The following is a 21,998-nucleotide window of genomic DNA, read 5'->3' on the forward strand; positions in this document are numbered from 1 at the left end:
TTTCCAGTCACATTTCTATTACTTTGATTCCTAGCCTCATCACATCTCACCTGGACCAGGAAAGTACTCTATTAAGTATTCAGCATAATGGATTCCAAGTCAGACAAATCAGGTCATAAATCCTGGCACAGCCATTTATGTATGTATGTAAGTATGTATGTATACATACATACACATTCGACTGTTTTTTTCCGCCCAACTTACTTAACATTATTTTATAGAAAAATCACAGTATGTCACTCCTAAACACTTCAGTGTACAGCTCCTAAGGATAAGAACAGTCACCTACATAATAACAATATGGAAATATTTTGGATGCAGAAGTGGGAAGATTTCCTGATGGGTTGTCTGTGGGATGTAAAAGAAAGTCAAAGATATTTCTTTTTTTTTTCTAAATTCTTAAAAAATATTTTATTCATTTATTTGCTAGAGACAGAGAGATAGCACAAGCAGGGGGAGAGGCAGGCAGAGGGAGAAGCAGACTCCCTGCTGAGCAAGGAGCTTGATGTGGGACTTGATCCTAGGACCCAGATATCATGACCTGAGCCAAAGGCAGACGCTTAACCGACTGAGCCACTCAAGGTGCCCAAAAGTCAAAGATATTTCTAGAGATTTTGGCAGAGGCAATTGAAAGTATGGAGATATGATTTACAAAGGCAAGGAAAATTGCATTTAGAAGCTGGTTTGGGGTTATAAAGATAAATTTCCCCCCATTCTTGTCTAAAGATTGGTTGGGTCAGGCCATAATCTAAAATTCTGAAGTGTAGATAGTTCCTTGAAGTTGAGGAAATCTTGCATGAGGCAATACAAAATAGAAACCCAAGTTCCAGAATATTTTTAGTGAACTAATTTAACAGGAATCTCAAATAAAAAATGAAGCCATTTCATTTAGCATGCTTTAGCTGTCTGCAGCAGAATATCTCATTCAGATTGCTGTAAAGTTTAGAAAATGTAAAGGTTCCAATAAGAAGTACAGACTAGGGCAGTCTCCAGAGTTGGCTGGGTTAATGGTTTGGACTGTGACCAAAAATTCGAGTTCTTTCTACATCTCTATTCTATCACCCTACTTGTAGACGTCATTTTGATACTGGTTCCCATCATATTCTTAAAACGGCTGCTAGAAATATCTATGGCAATATGTATTTGTCTGTGTCCAGTAGAAAAGCAAGAGAGAAGGCTCTAGCCCAAGCCTGGATAACCATTCCCTTTTTAAGCATGTTTGGTCCACTTGAGTTGCCTTTTCAACAATTACAGTCCTTGGGATCACTCTCTGGAACTAGGAATGAGAGAGATAACAATAAGTAAGTGAATAAACAAAAATGAAAAATAAAAAGATTTATTAGGAAGAAGACAGGTAGGAAGTTAATAGAATTTATTACTCAGAAAGTTCTCTTACCTCTTCAAATATAACCCATCCCCTGAGACATATACTTTTCTTATTTTTTCACCATAGATTAATTTTTCCTGTTTGAGGGCTTCATATAAATTGAATCATACAGTATTACTCATTTGGGTATGGCTTGTTTCTGCATAATGTCTGTGAGATTTATTAATGTATCTATCTATGAATTGATTTCATTGTTGCGTACTACTCTCTCATATGAATGTACCACATGGGTTGTTCACACTTTTTGGAATTGAGGATAGAGCTACTATAATTATTGTGAACAAGTTTTTTGGATACTGCCCATATTTTTATTTCTGTTTGGAAATATCTAGAAGTAGAATTATTGTGTCATAGGATATATCTATATATATATATATATATAACCAAATCTTTCTTCTAAGTGATTATACGTAATTTGTCCTGAATATTACGGAGGCAGAGACAAGGCCTGCAGCATTAGCATTTGTGGCTATGGATTTGTAAAATAAAATTTAAATTATTATGAACTAATTCTTCATCTCCAAATTACCATGAGTAGGAGACATGTGAGACTTAGGTCTTATATAGTGAGAAGAAACACAAACTCTTTCCAGGGTTGATGAACACAAAACTGCTGACATATATTTGAATCCCTGAAAAGAAAGACTGTATATCTTCTTGATGAAATGAGGACTCAGCACTCTCTTAAAGATTCAGAAACTGAATCTTCAGTAACATTCAGTCACTAGAGTAAAGGATGGGCCAGGACACATGACTAAAGATAATTCCTCATTTTGAAATGATATGAAACTGCAGGAAAAGTCATATTCACTGAGTTGCTTGTGTTTTCAGTGAGTTAGGAAAAGCCTGGCTCCTTGCTAAATTACAGGCAATTATCAGTTTTACCCCCATGCTATGGGCAGTCACGTTATCCCTGGTAGGTGAGGCTTTGACTCATCTGCATGTTCTTTCGCTAGAAACTGACTGATAACTTCATGTCTATTCATGTGTCATTTATTATAAACTGAATGTTTGTGTCCTTCTAAAATTCACATGTTAAAACCTTGACCCTCAGTGTGATTGTACGAGGAGCCAGGGCCTTTTGGAGGTGATTAGGTCATGATAATGGAACCCTCATGGAGGGTTAGAAAGATCTAGTGCCTTGTAAAAGACACCCCAGAGAGCTCTCCTGCCCCTTGTGCCATGTGAGGACACAGCAGCAGAGAGCTATCTGGGAGCCAGGAACTGGACTCTGACCAGACATGGAAACTGCTGGCAACTTCATCTTGATTTTCCAGCCTCCAGAACCATGAGAAGCAAATGTCTGCTGTTTAAGCCCCCAAACTATAGTAGTTTTGTTATAACAGCCAGAACAGACTAAAACACAATCCACCTTGGTGTGGTTAGAGTCTAAGTTATGCAATTCTAATACATATGTAGAATTCAGCAAGTCTATTCAGCAAGTTCTGTGTATTATCTTGGCCTATTCTTTACCATGCTATGAGCCCTGAAAAAATGGACGTTTGCAGATAAAAATCTCTTTCCTTCCTCCTCTCCTTTCCTTTCCTCCTTTCCTTTCCTTTCCTTTCCTTTCCTTTCCTTTCCTTTCCTTTCCTTTCCTTTCCTTTCCTTTCCTTCCTTCTTTTCTTTTCTTCTTTCCCTTTCTTTCTTTCTTTCTTTCTTTCTTTCTTTCTTTCTTTCTTTTCTTTCTTTCTTTCCTTCTTTCTTTCTTTCTTTCTTTCCTTCTTTCTTGTCTTTCTTTCTTTCTTTCTTTCTTTCTTTCTTTCTTTCTTTCTTCTTTCTTTTTCTTTCTTCCATCAGTGATTTAAAGCTGGGTTTTTGTCTATATGCCCTGGTTTCATGACCTTGTAAATCTAATAGTATATACTTCTTCCTTCCTCTTATCTCCTAGACAGAAACTGTTTGCTCTGTATGGTTCTATTCTATCTAACATGCCTAAAAGATCCCCACCATCAGTTCAAAAATGTATTCTTGTTACTCTATTTATGCATGTGCTCATAGGCATGGTAGTCACTAAATGAAAGCTGGTGCACAGCCAGACTTTAAAAGTGTCAACTCTGTTTAAAATTTGTTTCCTTTCCTTCACGTATATGATACTATTATTTGTTATTGGCAGACAAAACTGAACAGTTACAGGCCTAATGCAATAATTGTTTCCACTGTTTTGAATAAAACCAGTAGATTGAGGTCATTGTTTTTATTAGAGAAAAGATGATAATGTAATTATATTTCTAGCTTAGGATCAAGATCTCTGTTTTGATGCAGTAACTACTGTGGGAATCATCTGCTCTGTGAGTGTAATTGTTTTTGGGGTGTTTTCGTATTTCAGTATCATCCTGGGGGTGAGCATGTGGTAGGGGAATGTGTATCATCCTTTGTAGTGCCTTTGTTAAAATAATTAAAATTTTCTAGGCAAAATAACATTCTCTCCTACCCTTTCCTTTTCTTTCTTTACCTTTCCTTTGTTCGTCCATTCCTTCCTTCATCTTTCTTTGTTTCTTTCTTTGTTTCTTTCTTTCTTTTTTCTTTCTTTCTTCTTTCCTCTCAAATAGGTATATAGATCAATTGATCTAACTCTCTGGGGCCATGTCTATGTCCCCGGTCACTTGCAGGGGGCTTGCAATGCTCCACTAACAAGATGCTTCATTCATCCAGGTTTACCATTTTCATCATTTTCTCATCCTCATTGTCAACTTCTGTCACTGCCATCATGCCAAACCCAGTTGGCCTGATTTTTCCCTTCATTTTCCTACATAATTACTCATACGAGGTTATTGCCCATTACCGATACTTACCAACAGGGAAGCAAAGGGTAATTAGAGCCCAAGGAAGAAAAAAATTCAAATTCAAATAGAAACCACTAACCTAAAAATTTATCAGGTCTTTCATGCCATAAGGAATTTCTTGCTGACTATATCACTTCATTAGACCTCAGCTTGTCACCGTCTCCTTGGGCCTCTTTCTCTAAGCTGATATCCTTTGCTACTTCTGCTAGGCTACCAAATTCAAGTCCTCCACATTGCTATTACTTTCTCATGCAGAAAAATTTTCTCTCCTATCTTGCTCTCACTCATGCTCAGACACGAGAATCTCAACTTTCCTAATGTTGTGGATTCAGCAAGTTTCTACTAAGTGTTTAATATAGTGAAAGCAATGAAAACCGTTTTCTTTCCTTAAGAGCAATACTTAATCCTGCTACATCTCTAGTTACCTCTTTCTCATATGTGTTGAGATTTCTTAGCCACATCCTCATTCCAATTATAATTTAATCAAAGTTCTGAACTCAATGATCTAAATCATTTTTGAATAATCTTAGTTTAAAAAGCAGTGAACAGGAACCACATTGCATTCGGATTAATTTTCCTTCAGATGGCCCAAAGTAGTTTTCTCTTCATATTTAAATATTAAACTGGGCATATAAGAAGGGGTTGCCACGTGGTATACAGCAATTATTAACAAAATCGCAAATCATTGTGAATCGAAATATTGATATTAAACTATTTTTCTTAGCTTTGTAAAGGACATGGTTAAGTCAAGGTTTGGGGATGTAAACCAAAGACACTTTTTTCGTACAGCTATGCCCCATTTTTGCCTTTCTATTCCTAAAGTCCATTATGGAAAAACATATTGGTGACTACACCAGTTTCCACTATTTTAACATGACTTGAATATCCAGGAAGGTTCTTTCTCAGTCTGCTGAGTACCTTGAATAGAGATAGCTCCTTATGACCCCACTTCCACAAAGCACTTAGGAAAGACCTAGAAAGTGCTGACCTAATGTTAGCTATCATCATTAATGAGAGGTAGTAGCATAGATAGTAGTTAAAAGTCTTGGTTCTGGAAAGAGACTGCCTGGATTTGAATCCTGACATACACTTACTACTTGCTGTGATCTTGGGTGTTAGCTTAAACTTTCTGGGGCTCAGTTTCTTCATCTGTAAAAAAAATGACAATAAAAATGACAAACATATTAGGACATTGTTCAGAGGATTTAATTACTTAATATAATGCCAAATGCTTAGAATGATACTGGTATGCATTGTAGGTGCTTAATAAAAAGTCCCTTCCTCGATTTTGTTTTTGGCAGATGTGACCTGGGCTCCCTTTGTCCATACTTCATGACTTTGATTGTTCAAAGGCTGGTGGAAAAGTATGGAACTGTGGTGAGTACGGCCTCTAAACAGTAATAGTGGGAGGGAACTGGCGTTAAAAGAATCACTGCTACTATAGATTAGGTATAGATCTGCCAAGAAAACTTTAGAAAGGGTCCTACTGGGGAACCTGAAGTATGTGTGTGATGATACCAGTGGAGGTTTGCTGGTGTTTATTCAATGTCCAAATCGAGAAAAGAAAAAAAAAAAAATAGAGTCCAAGCCTGAATGAAATCAGTGTCTTTTATCTGGGGATCTAAGAATCCTCACAATTTCAAACAACTCATTTTAGAAAGAAAATGGAAATCTTGCCATGGGAACCATTTCTTTTCTTTTTTCTTTAGTGCTCACATTTGAAAATGCTGCTAGTCTAAGTGCGTATAATACTTTGCGTTTATTCATCCTGTTCATGTTTTGGCAAATGGGGGTCATGAAGATTTTATTAGGATTTTCTGAATGGGTCATGGAAGGCCTTTTTATTTCACTTCTGCCTGTGTTTTGCCTGGCCTCTGCACTAGTCAGAGGTGTTTATACCTGGAATGGGTCAGGTGAACCATGGTAAAGGTTAGACCATCTTGCTGGGAACCCCACTTTCGCTTTATTCAATTTCGTGATTCTTTCATTCTTCAGTTTCTGGAATTTGGGTCTGGAATTTGTTGGCTCCGTTTGGCAGTATGCAGTTTCTGATTTGTAATGGAGGGCTGGAAAAATATTCCTACATCTGCTGGGAGGTAGGAATTGAGCCAGGGCAACTGCTTGAAAGCATTTGACTTTTGACAACACAGACTGGCTGTTTTTGCTTCCACATATGCAAGTCTGTGAACAAAGGCAGAGAGGGAAGTAATGAGTGGTATGTCGCCTCTTATTTACTATGAGGGGACCGTGCAATTAACTGGCATCTCCAAAAATCTAGCTGTGTGACTCTGTGGATATATGCATGGAAGTGGGTATAAAACTGAGCAAATGGGCAAAAACGAACAAAAATCTCAGCATCTTTCAGATCTTCGCTAGATTAATGGAGTTGCCTCCATAGGAAGCAGGACTGAAAAAAAAAAAAAAGGATTCAGAAGAGGAAGAAAGCCAATGTCTAAAAATCCACAAAACCGGAACTGAATGTATGACCGTCTATCATGCTGCTCTTATCTTAAAAGCAATAAGCATCATAGAGATGCTACTGACAGGGTTTTTATCTGGAGCAAACTTTTCCTTTACACTATCTTGTAATCAAGTTGCATAGTTTAATTGAAATCAGACTTTAATGCTTAGTGTACACAGATTTGCATTCTTAAATGAAAACTCCAGGATAATTTTTGATTGTGTCAAGCAGGGTGCTACGTGAGTTACGTGTTAGTTCACTTCGCTGATGGTAAGGAATAGACTTACTGCAGTCTTAAAAAAAAAAAAAAAAGAAAAACAAACCCAAAAAACCAATGTAAATGTTGGAAATCCAACTGTTTAATATTGGAAATAGAAATGGCTTTAGAACCTATTCTTTTGGTTATATTTAATAAAGGGAGAATTGGGATACTTGCCTCAATTAACCCCTTCATTCACTCAAAGCCATTTATTCAGTGACTCCTGAGTGCCAGGTACTTTATTGGTTCTGAAGTTGCTGCTGCATAAGGCTTGTTTCTTAGCTAGGAGAATATCACACGCTAAGGAGAAACCGACACTGAACAAGTAATTATGATAAACCAGAATTACGCATTCTCTGACAGAGGCATCAAACATGTATGTACACAATGTCGGATGGCTGGGGCTCAACCGCAACTTCCAGTATTTGTAAACACTGTAATTTTTAGTTTTTCACCTCTCTGAGCCTCCGTTTCCTGTTTCAAATGGAGATAAAAGTCATCCCTTCCTCAATGGGTTGTTGTAAATAAAAAAAAAAAAAAAAACTCAATCCCTATAATCAGTGTAAAAGTACCCAGCACAAGTAAGTCCTTAATATATGTTTTATTTTTATTAGATTTAATAACCATCTCAGAAATGAAAAAGATATTATAAACATCCTGATTTATCATAATATCTTGAACATAATAACCTCATCCATGTATTTATTTCATTAGTTTAGGAAATGTCATAATGATGTCTGTATGGATTCTAAATGTTCATCCATTTCATGACTTTGAATAGTATCTATGTGCTATTTATATCTCAGTATTACACAGCTAACTCATATCTAATGTAAATGGCCTCAACTTCTCTTATATCTAACTTCAACATTCAACATTTCCATTTGAATATTCTTTAGTTAGGGTTGATTTGGTCACATGTGACCAAAAAAAAAAAACCCCACATAAATAACAGTACATAAGCAATATATAGGGGTTTGTTTATGTTTTTGTTTGTTTTTTTTTTTGTCTTAAGGTAAGAGAAGTCTGGAGGTAGGATATCCAAGGCTGATTATGATCCAGGGCCCAGGCCCTTTCTGACTTTCTCTTTAATCCTCAAAGTCTAGGTCTCTTCTACCAGCTCCAAGATGACTACTCAAGCACCTGCCATCATGTCGGCACTCAAAAGATGAGAAAGGATGAGGAGATGGAAAAGAAGAGTCAAAGGGACCCTCTTGACATCTGGTGAGGAAGTTTCTCATTTAGCTTCCTCAGAAAATTTATTCTTACAATCTTTTCAGCCATAACTTGGGCACATGGCCATAACTAGCCCCACGAGAGGCTAGGCAGTGTGGTCTTTATCTGAAGCATCCACGGGTCTAGAAAAGTGGGAGTCTAATACCAAGAGAGCAGCAGTAACAGGAATGGGATGGTGGAGGAGAATATATTCATCAATAAGGCAGACTGGATAGAGCTGAATGAAGTAGAAGGAAAGACCATGAATTCCAAAGTTGACTGCTACCTACTGGTTAGATGACTTTAGGTAAGATGCTTAATTTCTCTATACCTTAATTTACTTATCAGGATCCTAGGTATGTTTCAGGAACAAATGAGTTGGTGCATGTCCGCACGGAGAGCAGTGCTGTGTACGTGGAAAGTACTTATTTTAATGTATGGAAAGCCACTGGAGAAGACTGAGTAGGAGAATGCTGTCATCTGATCAAAGTGTTAAAATGACCACTCAAGCTGATACTGGAAAAATATACAGAAGAAAGAGATGTGTTGATGTAGGGAGAAGAGTTAGAAGATTACTACCATAGAAGCAGTGAAAAACAAAATGGTGCCAGTGGAGTTGTAAGAAGTGATTATATTTAGGATATATTTTGATGGTGAACAAATAGGATTTATGTGGGCTGGCAGATAAGAGTTAATATGACCATCTTTTTTATCACTATGCCATCATAACCATCATGTCCTCTCAGTCACATTATATACCACCACAATGTCTTGCACATGATCAGGGCTACACACACGGTATAGTCAATTCAATAGGAAAGTCTGCTTCTCCGCCTAATGATTTTGGGGATCTCACATTCATTCTCAGACACATACTGTCTGTATAAGCCAGTATGATCATAATGTTATAATTCCATCAATATAGTGAAAGGTGTTCTAATTAATATGTAAAGAAGTCATGTCATTTAAGTGAATTTAATTTTAATAATTATGTAACTCCTAGTAAGAATTTAAAACCACTGTTAGAGTTTTGCATCTGCACCATGCTTTAAATACAAAGACATTCAAAATAGATAATATTACTATTAATATAGAGTCAGTATGATAGAGTGAAAAGAATAGAACTTTATAAGCAGGCTGACTGAGGTTCAAATACCAGCGCAAATATTTAAGTCTTCTAAGTTTTCTTATTATTTGAGGGTTTATTTCCAAAGTATTTCCAGTTCAAGTCTCTGTATGGCACATTTTCTAAGGCCTTGTATGTCAGGGATTTTTGTTGTTGTTGCTGTTGCTGTTGTTATGCCACCCATTTAAATTATTTTTAAGGTATATAACAAATTATTGGCTCAATAATATTTTCCTTTTCTATTTTAGGAATATTATACTGTCTTCCTGTATCCACTGACATTTGACATTCTTTGATCCTTGCACTTTTATAGGTGATCCCTTTCTGTGGGCTTACAGAATTTTCTTTTGTCTTTAGTGTTTTCACATTTCACATTATCTATCCTCTTTGTCAATGTATAGAACACTTAAATTTGGGATTTTTCATCTTTAATTTGTCTATTTTTATGCTTTTAGTTTTCTGGGACTCCTGTTATCTGATAATTGGCCTGTCTATCTCGCCATGTATGTCCTCTATGTCTCTTAAGCCCTTCCTGCTACCTTTAGGAGAGTTCATGCATCTGATCTTCTAACTCACTAATTTGTTCTTCAGCAGATTCCATCTTGTTACTTATGCAATAGATTACTTTCACTGATCTTTTCTTAAGTACAAATTTATTATTTTAAAGTGTTTATGCATCCCTTTCAGTAACTCTGTTTTGAATAAAAAGTTTTCCAGTAAGTTGTTTTATATATAAGGTAGTCATATACCTCAAGGGTTCAATTACTTTGGCTGGTGGATTCATGCCCTTCTAGGGAGAAATATCAGCTTATTAGAAAGGACTAAAGCCAGGAATTATCTATGTTGGTCACATGGAGTTTAGGGAGAAGTGAACACTGAGTGCCAGGGTGGCTGACTCCTGACTCCAAAGCCACAACATGCCCCAAATTGCCTTGAGTGAAGTTATCATTATAAATCCTTATAGAGAAGCAGCTTTGTAGGAGTATTGTCTCCAGGCTGAAATCAGTCATACCAGATATTTCAAAGGGAAGTAGTGTGGAGGAATGAATTTTCATGGTATTCTCATCAATCCTCTCATATTTCCTTCAACTTCTCATCTCAGTAGGGAGCAGGACTTGTGCTCACTTCATGGTTCTCCCATGGACTTCTGTGCCTCTGTCTGTACTGCTGCTGTTGATTGCTCTGATGGAAAGGGCCAGGTATGAATGTCTAAAGTCTGTGCTGGGGAGAGGGAAAAACAGAATGTAAAACTCTGTTTTCAACCTCTTCCTGCCATCTATGATTGTCCTTACCTCTGGGTTGGCCCTCATTCTTGTTGCATCTAGCACATACCAGTTGAAGAAAATTGTCTGTCTCCATAGGGATTTGTCATTTCTGTTGTTGCTGGGTTTTTGTTGTTGTCCATAACTTTAATTCCGAGTTTAAGTCCAAGCTCTTCTCTGGTTTCTGTAGCTTCTCCAGATTGATTTAAAAGGAAATAAGTAGCTCATGCCAGTTCTCTTTAACATATAGAAGTCCATAGGCCTTCAGAAATCCTCAAGGAATGCATTCTAAACTGATTATATCTATTCATGGCAATGTGATCTCTCATTTTCATATTCACGCTTCAATTTTATTTTTATTTTTTTAAAGACTTATTTATTTATTTGAGATAAAGAGAGAGAGCATGAGTGGGGGGAGGGGCAGAAGGAGAGTGAGAGAAGCAGACTCCCTGCTGAGTGTGGAGTCTAACACCGGTTTGGATCTCATGACCCTGTGATCATGACCTGAGCTGAAATTAAGAGTTTGACGCTTAACCGACTGAGCCATCCAGATGTACCATATTTTTAAAGTTTTGTTTAAACTCCCTTCCCAAAACAACATTTTCTCACATTTTTGCCCCTAATTATTGAACAATGAGAGTTGTGTAAAATTTGCTTGTAAAACTGCCCATACTTACACAACTTGAAAAATTAACTTTCTAAAATATAAACTCTATTTCTGTTGTCACATGTGTGAGATGACAAAACAGTAGGCCTGCAATGTGATGCATTTAGTCATATTTTGTCTTTATTGCCGTGGCTTTGCAAAAACAAATACTTCACTAACAAAGTAGATAAAACAGGCTTGGCTACAGAAAATTGCAAATAAAGTTTGAGAAAGTGACAGCTCTCTGATCTTCCAAATATTGTAAAAACAGTTGCTGTGGAAAGAGATTGTTATGTTTTTTCTGCCCATCTATTTAGTTTTCCTCCTTCTTGAATTTGTTGAAATGAGTTTTTGTTTGATTATGAAACAGTACATATTTCAGCGATCCAGCACAATATAGAACACCAGGTACTTAAAGATTCAATGTTTCACTCTTATTTGTTTCAGGAGTCCAAAGCCAATTATAATGATAATATATTCATTAATGAGCTTATCTAGATGAAGCTAATGGACATGATTCATTGGATTTCGAAGAAGCACATTAAATAGTGATGGGAATTTCTTAATGATTGAGAAACAACCTAGGCTCAATTAGAAAGGGGGAAAACCAAATATGTGCTGGTTTTCTAGGCTAGCCCCTCACTCTACTATATAATTTGGAAGTTAACCTGACACATTCCGCAGTTGTTTAAAACACATTTATCGAATGTTTTACAATTATGTGTTTTCCCTGTTTGCTTGGGTAGGTGACCTTTGGTTCAGCTTCTGCATATGTACACAATTTAATTGAAGCTTTTAGAGAGTTCTAAGGAAATGGAATTAGTTTTCAAGATGTTGTCTCTCGGAGAAATCTAGCCAGGAGGCGTGAAGGTTCTGAGGTTAAATAGCTGTCTATGTAATGGCAGGACTATATCATTTATTTTCTTGACTCCATTTTCTTTTCTTTTCTCTTTTGCTATATTTATATTTGTCTTTTATTGGTAGATATGTATTTTGAGATAACTAGAAACAGGACCAGAATCAATTAGACAGGATTGGAATATGACCTTAAATAAGTCAGTTTCAGATTAGATGTATATTAAAGCTAAGAGATTCATTTTACATATTTTGAATACTACAACCATGATATACAGTGTTATCAAATGAGACTGGTTTTAAAAACCACACAACAAAATATGTACTTAGGAGTTATTTCCAAAGCCAATACTGTTTAAAGAAAATACGTTTTAGTCAAAAAATTATTTTTATAATATGAATTGGAATTTTCTATTGCAAAAGTTATTAACAATCAAGTCTAATTATTATATTATTATTAGTAATATGTTTATACGGTTAGTACAAAAATGAAATGTAATTTAGAGAAAAGAAAATAACTATTGTAGGCTCTAAACCTATTGAGATGACAGTTTCTGAATGAGGAATTCCAGGTGTGATTGAATATAAATAACATCATTAAAATAATGGATAGGCTTCAATGACTGTTAGAGAGCACTTGTTTGTACTTAAATCCCCACTATGTTTGCAATGAAATCAGACATCTTTCCAGAGTAATATTTTGTGCAAAATACTCCCTATTTATTTTATGTATTGGAAGAAAAGATGAAAAGAGAATGAAAGAAGGGAGAGACGTTAAGTCCTTTTTATGTGCTATAAAACTCAGCTAGACTGATAATGGTGACATGGAGGAACAGTTTTCCAGGCAAGAATAATATATTACCCAACGATTACATCTGAAACACTTAGTTTGCTGGTTATTACATGACAGAAAAAAAAAAGTTTTCTATTTTGACTCACTATGTTTATCAGCTCTTTTTTATTAGAATCTAGAAACACAGAAAAACTCAGTAGACTTAGATGCTAAGAGAAAAAAAAAGAAGATAAATACAGTTTAATCTGTTCAAAGTTTATCCTCATACAGAATAACAGAACTTGGATATCATTTCTATAGGAAATCCCTAAGTATGGTGATTGGTCCTAGGATTAAATTGTTTGGTAATATAAGAGGTGAGTAAGGTAACATTCCCACCCTCAAATGCTTGCTAAAAGCATTGATGTAGCAATGATGTTTTACTCATCTTTTCACCTTCAGATGAAAAACCCAGGCTTTGGTGTTAAATAGCTATAGAGGACAATTGTCCATTTCTTTTCTCTCTTTTTCTTTCTTTCTTTCTTTCTTTCTTTCTTTCTTTCTTTCTTTCTTTCTTTCTTTCTTCTTTCTCCTCCTTCTCTCCTTCCTTCCCTCTCTCACTTCTTTTTTTTTTTTTCAATTCAGTATATGAATCCCTTTCTTATGTTTGGAGAATTTTCTACTCTATTTGCCTTAGTTGGGTAGAGCCCACCTGCAACCTAAGCAAGACCCTTCAAACTTTATGGCAGCTGAAACATGAATATAGGACTTGTTACTAGCTCTCAGGTCTGTATGGGGACAGGGAAGGTGGAGCATTCAACTTGGTCATGGAGGGGCAGCCACCTGTTCCCAGTTGCAGATGTGCTGTGATGCCAAGGGAAGCATTCAATGTCTGGTGGTAGAAAGTGCTCGATGCCATAGTTATTTCATAAATGAATTAGCTGTATGATCATCAGCAGGTCAATTAATCTCTTGAGGGTCATACATATCAATTTGCCTATTTATAAATATTACTTATTATCATATCCTCCAAACAGTATAAAAAACAAATAAAATAATATTTGGAGAATTACTTTATAAACCAACAAGACTAAATTCATTTAATTTTACATTGACAAACATTATTCCTAACCTCTTGCATGTAATCCCTTTATGGTAGATATAGATGATGTGATGTTATATATTGCCCACCAACTACCACAGTACATCTGTCATTATCCAGATAGAAAAACAAAAACAATTATACAAATTAAAAATGGAAAAATTTATCATGGAGAATTGGTTGTAAAAGTATTGGAAGGGTATGAGAAGCAAAAGAGAGGATGAGACTTTAGACTTTAATAATTACAGGAAGCCCTTACTGTGCCTATTGCTGAAAAAATAAGAGGTAAGTGTGATCCAGAGTTCAGTAATTGTAGAAAGCCCATTCTCTCCCTGGATCTGAAGGCCTGGTGTGGGGTTAACTGCCAAAACATATCTGACATTGCATTAACTTCTAGAACCACTTTAAAATGTATATCCATTAAAATATCATTTTGCTTAGTAAGTTATTTTTATTAAGAAGTTTATTAAATTGTTGTTGATTGCAAATATATTTATAGGTGGAATTCTACTTAAGAGTGACTATCATACTCCATCTCATCTCAACCACAAAGCAGATAAGAATATGTTTTTAAAAATTTTAAAAAGATTTTATTTACTTATTTGTCAGAGAGAAAAAGAGAGAGAGCACAAGCAGGTGGAGCAGCAGGCAGAGGGAGAAGCAGGCTCCTGGCTAAGCAAGAAGCCGGATGAAGGACTTGATCCCAGGGCCCTGGGATCATGACTTAAGCCAAAGGCAGATGCTTAACTGGCCGAGCCACCCAGGTGTCCCAGATAAGAATATTTAAAATATTTCTTGACTTTTTTTTTCATCAATTCCATATATTGGGCCTGTCTTTTGGTCAAGCTTTATGGTCCTGGATAAGGGTTCAATTATTCTTCAAACCAAGTACCATAATATCAAGATCGAGAGTTGGAAAGAAGTCTTTGAGACTTTATGCTTTAATTTAGCATGGTATGGAACTGGGTGGTTCCTTAGTCTTTCTTTCTTTTAACTTGTATCTGCAGATTCTGAGATAACTACTAAAAGAACCAAAATGATTTCTCCATATGATTATATATAGAAAGTGCATGTATATAGATATTACATGTATCCCCCTGTGTACTAAAGACATACTTTATCATGAAGAACTAAATGTGTACTTAAAACGTAACTACAGAGGTGACCATATTACAATCAGAGAGAAAATTCAAGTCAACTCCACTAAAAAAATTTGGGGGCAGTTATTCTTCAACACCTAGGTGAGCATCAGTGAAAAATAATCTATCTAAAATGTTAATTCAAAAGTGCATTTGAGAGTGTATTTATAGTTAATTCATCCTTATGGACACTTTAGGATAGAGCACCATCAAAAATCAACGGGTCGGGGCGCCTGGGTGGCGCAGCGGTTAAGCGTCTGCCTTTGGCTCAGGGCGTGATCCCGGCGTTACGGGATCGAGCCCCACATCAGGCTCCTCCGCTATGAGCCTGCTTCTTCCTCTCCCACTACCCCTGCTTGTGTTCCCTCTCTCGCTGGCTGTCTCTAACTCTGTCAAATAAATAAATAAAATCTTAAAAAAAAAAAACAATGGTTCAACAAGTTATTTTATTGATAAGATAATAAATTAATAAAACTTCCTCTCCTCATATAAAAATTCTAATCATCTCTCTTATACATATTTATTTACTTGCAATTTAAGGAAACAAAATGTTAGTAACATTTGTTGAGTGTTTACTTAAGGTTAAGTGCATTCCTAGGTATATTACATATGCTACTGATTTTATTTATTTTTATTTTTATTTAGTTTTAGCAATCCTACGGAAGGGGTATTAATCATTTTTACATTTAAGAAAATTGAGACTCAAGAAAGTTACTCCAGGAGGTGGAGGAGCTGAGATCAGAATCCACATTGCTCTGATTCCAAAGCAAATATAAATTTCAACCCAAGAGACTACATGAGAAATTCCCTGGAGGAAAAAAAAAAAAAGGTATTATTTCCTACAGAGAATAGGCCCATATAATTTTTGACTATGCTTTCAAGACATAAAGGGACTTTATGATATCTAGAGCATATGTGTTTTTTTATAGATGAAAAATGGTGGAGTTGGAAGAGAACCTCTTATTCTCCCACATACTGTAATCTCATGGCAGCACTGGTGAGGTCTCTGGCTTCTGCAGAGGAGAGGACAAACCACCCTGGGACTGAAATTCAGATTAATATATAGGGAGAGTAGAAGAGGCCACAGGTACAGTAGCAGGTGTAAAGACTATTTAGATTAAGTTATTTAAACGTAGAAAAAATGTAGTTCTAGGGAATACAGCGATAGAGAGAAGCCCAGACCTGCTGTACGCATGGGGGTTGTCAAGAGTTTGGCTGAACTGGAGAGAGCTGAGCTGCCAAGTATCAGAGTAGTTGATTAAGGCAACCAGCCAAAATGAAAGTCACAGCCACACCTTTAATCACTTACTGATACAGTATAAGCAAGAGGCTGAACAGGAGAGGGTGCTGGCTCCCACAGTGTTTACTTTTCCTCATGCTGTATCACCAAATGAGAAGCGGGTGGATCAGCACCCAGGTGGAGTGCATCAATTCACCTTCAAGGGAGCCCTGCACAAAAGACCATTTAATAGACCTGTGGGCTGATCAGAGGGAGAGAGAAGGGCTAACTGAGCACTGAGAGTGGAGAAAAGTGCTTCTAGATACTCCCTTCCCCATGAGGAGGTCTCAGTGGATGCACCTGGGGGAGGCCTCAACTGAAGGCCCCTATAAAGAGGCCTGTGAATGAAGGTGTCTGGGTTAGGAATGTAGCACTGCTGGCCGGGGAGAGTGCAGTGGGGGGTAGCTGAAACCTCAGTGCAGCACTGGGGACCGCGATGCACTGGCTGTGCACAGGTCTGTGGGGAAGGTGGGGAAGGTGCCCCCAGGAGAACTGCCATCTAATGCCCTCCTGACTGCCCACGGTTAAGCCTGAGAAATTCTACACAGAATTTTAGCTTAGAGCCGGACTTCTCAGAGGCAAGCGTGGTGCAGTGTTCTTGTCTCAGGCAGGCAGATGATACGGCAGACAATTGGGAATCGACACTGTTTTTATTTTTTAATTTTCTTTATTTTTTAAAAAGATTTATTTAAAAGAAAGCAAGAGTGAGAGAGATCACAGAGGGAGAGGGAGAAGCAGACGCTCTGCTGAGCAGAGAGCCCGATGAGAGCTCAATCCCAGGACCCCAAGATTGTGACCAGAGCTGAAGCAGATGCTTAACCGATTGAGCCACCCGGGTGCCCCTCGACACTGTTTTTAAATGGAGGTGGAGTACCAGTAGGCATCAGGGAAAGCTAGCCACAGAGAGTGGTACACTTAGCCACTGGGTCTCAGACTTTGAAGGACCCAAATTATAAGATCAAATAATATTTTGAGGCATTATAGGATACGTTTTCCCTCTTTCCTTTATTTAGAAGAAACGGGAAAATAGTGGTCTCTGTGATAGTTTTTCTCCAAATAATTAAACCCTAGAGTGAGAAGAGAATTTACAACTAGTGTTATGAGATGGAAACGATATTTTTTCTTGCTTAGAAAAAAGTCACTTTTGGTAGTGGAAGAATGGAAGGGGAAGTACATGGAAATACGTAGGTCCTAGAACAGAGAGGTAACAAAACCCAAGAGAGGGATGGTGGCAGGGAAAATGTCAGAATCCAAGGCAGCCGTGACCATGATTTCCCTGCCACAAGCATAACACAAAAGAGTTAATATAGACAGTTGATGACAGAGGACCTTATATCCTCAGCCTTCTCCCTTAACCAAGAGCCCGCCCCCACAGATGGCTCTAGGCCGCTGGCACAATGCTGGTGTAGGGGTGAGAAGGAGAACGTGTTTAGCCATCTGAGCAGAATGGATTTGGAGTAAACAATTAAGCTGAATTGGAGAAAATTAAATTCTAACATGAGCTAAGATTCACAGGTACTGCTGTGATGGAGGCAGAGGCTAATATAAGCATTTAGTTTTAATGAGCATTTACTGTGTGCCTGATGATTTAAGTTTTAAATATATTAGATCTGATCATGAAAAAGATAGTATTAATATCTGCTTTTTTACTTGAGGTCATTGAATCTTGGGTATATAAAATCATATTCTCATACTTTGGAAAGTTGGTAAGAGTGGCTTACCTCAGACTTGAATAGAAGAATCTTCCTGTAAAGATTTGCTGTTCACATTCACAAGGCTGTGAAGAAATTAGGTGAAAAACAGGACTTTTATTGGTCCTTACCAATAAAAAATAATTACTTGATCTTAGATGGAAAAAAAAGAGACAAACTTTCAGTAAATGTCCCTTGGTGCTTTATCTCCGATCTCTCTGTAGGTGTTTGAGCATGGCCTTTACATAAGGGTTGTGTTGAGACTTGCAGAGGGAATTCAGATAATGTGGTTGATGAATGAGAGATCTGCATGGAGGGTCCACCTTAGAGACCACGTCTGTCTTGTCATCATTAATGTATCCCCACTGCAAACACCGTGCCTAGGATGAGAAAAAGAAGGCAGTGGATAGATTCTTAATGTCAATTTAATAAATAAACTGATCTTGGGCAATCCACCTTTTACTGAAGGCCTCAGTTTTTCTATCTGTAAAATGGAAAATAAAAATGTCTGTAATCCAAGGAGTTTTTGTTTTGTTTTTTTGTGTGTTTGTTTTGGATGAGATGATAGAAAAGAAAGTGTTTTGTAAAATTTAAAGAACTATGAAAATATAAGATATGATTATTGCAACCATTTTCCATGAAAGCTATAGAAATAGAAATTTGAACTTTAAATCTTATGTAATCCAGTGCTTGCCAAAACCTCTGTAAACATGTGATATCTGAAAGAAAGAATGTAAAAAACAGGTCAATTATGTTATCCTCTTTAGAAAGTAGTTTTTTCCTAAACACATCCCTTGTATTAATTTAGATCATGATAAATTAAAATACCTGGATACTATTTTAGTTGCTCATACAAAGTCGTTCTTGAGTTATCACTTAGTTTCATGTCCTGAGCTTTATCTATCAGTGCTTATTAGAAGACATGGCCTTTTTAGAAATGATTCTGTATCTGTTACAAAATCGTATCTGAAAACCCTACTCACTATGATGTTAGGAAGCACAGTGTGGGTGCTGCACGGACTTGAGTACAAAGAATGTATTTGCTTTCAAAATGCACTTTAATATTCCCATTTGTCCAACAATGAAATCTATATTTACAGTATTTTTCTTATTGCCTTGGCTGCCAGGAGAAAACAGAAGCTAATTCTAGAGCCCACTTGAAATAAGTAGATTATCCCATGTCCCTGATTGAGTCCTGTACTCTCTTCATCATGCACAAAGTTTCTAGCATATCTCAAGCACTTGCCATTAAACAAACAAAAATCACTGCTGTTAATTCTTGTTCTTACATGTGATTATTTTCCATGTAACTTTCATAATATTTTAAGTTGTTCATACAAAACACATAGTCAACTCAAGGCTTGGCAGACAGCAAATTTTAAAGTAGAAGATATTCATTTCTCTCCCAGTCTCATTTTCACAGGTTTCTGGTCTTCTTACTGTCCTGTTTCATTTCTCACATTAGTTAGTTTAAGAGAAGGATTGTGAGGGCTTATTTGTCACGCGATATGAGAGAAGATAATTTTATAAGTTACAATTCTCTAAAGCACCAGAGAGCTTAAATTCTAGGAGCAATATAAGCAATACGTTATATTGCAGTGCCAGTTAATTTTGATAGGCACAGAAAATAGTAAGTATATGTAAGGATTGGAAATTATTATTTTGAGAGGAGAGAATATAAAAAGTGTAATGCTGCATTTGAGTATATTTCAGGGGCAGATAATGCTTTTACTGTGCTTGCCTTGGTTATAGTCATGTCATGGAAGCAGATGTTAGGAAGTGTAAAGCCCAACTGATTGAAGAAGTTGCAAAGTAGCATAGGGAGATATATTTTGCTAGGTGAGGATGGTGAATCCAGGTTAGACTTTAGAATGACAATTTATACTTGGTTGAAGTTCTCTTTCATTTTGTTTAACCACAAAGCAAGGAAACAGTGAGAGAGATCCACATTTAAGTGTGGGAGCCACTGTGCTGCCTGCCTTATTCCCCCTGAGGGCAAACTCCAAGTTCACTTGCAAATGCAGTTCTTACAAAGTACAGAATCTATCCTGTAAGAGGAGATCGTGAGAGCAGGGCTACCAGGCTGCTGCTGCTGCTGCTTTTTTAAATTTTACTTTTTAGACCTTAGCCTGAGGACAAATCCAAATTATAATCAAGGGTCTCCCCTATTACCAGTAAGGTCATTCTACCATTCTTGCTTTGCCAGTGTTCTCCAGTTCTTATATTCTGTTTCTTAATGCCATCATCTGGCCTAAGGCAGGCTGATTCATAGCCTACCACAAATATAAGAAGGAAAAAACAAACAGAAAGCAGAGCAAACCCTTTTGGATAGAATGGTAAATATACTATTATACCTGGATATTTATTTTCTGGGGTTTCTTCACCCAGAACTGAAAGAAGCTTATTTAAGCAATGCAATCCCTTGTTACAGATGAATAATTTTCTCTATGGGGGAAAAAAACACAAGATATATTTTTCCTTTTTTTTTTTTTACAACTAAAGACTATTGTAGTTCATTTTACATAGCGAATGCTTAGAATTGGATACTTTGAACAAAAATGAACTATATAAGAATGATTTTGATAATTTTGAGATTCACTTTAGGACTTTGGGCAGCTTCTTCATTTTAAAAAGAACCCTCCCCTCCTTGGGGCTTATGGCTGTAAGATATTATAATAAAAAAAATACCAGTACTCATTATGTATATGATTCACAGCATGGGTTAAAACAATTCATATTATTTATTGACTAGATATAAGACTTAGAGGTCTATGAAACATTACCTAGCATAAGAAAATATAATCAAATGAAGAAGGACTTGGCTATTTTTCTTTGAATTCTGGACTCATTATTTTCCAATGTTTATCTGGCTTTCCAATATTTATCAAGCTAGAATGGTTTTAAATTATAAGACTTTATAAATATAACTTTTTATATTGTTAAATTCTATTATAAACAACTTTCTGAGATAGCCAGTTATTTTTTTATATTCATATTGTTTAAAAATAATATGGTTCTATAAACCACATTTTCTTTTGGAGGTCCTAGAAATATATACAGGTATTATGATCAGATTTAGTAGTGGATCAATGAAAATGGTAGCAATTAAAATATGTACATAACGGCTCTCTTTTCTAGCTTCTGAATTCCCTTAGCATCATTGGGCTTTCTTGAGTGGTTTGGGATTTTGGATAATAATATTTGCAAGTTAAGAGAAAAAAGAAAAGAAACCAACCAAACAAATATAGGGAAGAGTTAAAGAAGTTAAAGGATAATTTCTTCTTGGTGGAAAGAAACAAGATATAGCCTGTTACTTTGCAGCTGTAAATTGCACCGTTGTCTTTGCTGCATGGCAATGTTACAAAGAGTAAATGGCTATTCTATCAGTTATCTATTATTACATAACAAACTAGCTCAAAAGTTAAAACAATCACCATTTCATTTACTCATATTTCTCTAGGTCAGCTTCTAGGTGATTATACTGGTTTGAATTAGCATAGTTGATAGCTATGCTCAACTGGTAGCTCGATTGGTGCTGAAGAGTCTAGGATGATTGGTTTTGTTTTTTTGTTTTTGTTTTTTATGTTGGCAGTTGGCAGGTGCAGGGACCCTCAACTTGTTTCTGCTTCATGTGGTTCCTTGTGCTCCATTATGCTGACCTGGGGCTTTTTCACATGGTGAGGAAAAAGTTCCCAACAGTAAGAGGGAACAAGCCATGATGCAAAAGTGACTTTTAAGCATCTTCTTACATTCTGCTTGCTAATGTCTAATCAGTTAAAGTGAGTCACATGGCCAAATGCAGATGCAGCAGGTGGGGAGAGAGAGAGAGAGAGAGAGAGAGCACGCTCATCACTTGATACAGCAAAGTCACATTGCAAAGACGCATGCATAGAGGGATAGAAGAATTTGTGGCCTTTTTTTTTTTTTTGCAATCTACCAATATATGGCTAGATACAGTAGAGCACTCTGCTTCTATAGACTTGGATAATTCTTTGTAAAACTCAATATTTTGTTTCTA

Source organism: Ailuropoda melanoleuca, chromosome 11, assembly GCF_002007445.2.
Source record: "Ailuropoda melanoleuca isolate Jingjing chromosome 11, ASM200744v2, whole genome shotgun sequence".
In the NCBI taxonomy this organism is placed as follows: Eukaryota; Metazoa; Chordata; class Mammalia; order Carnivora; family Ursidae; genus Ailuropoda; species Ailuropoda melanoleuca.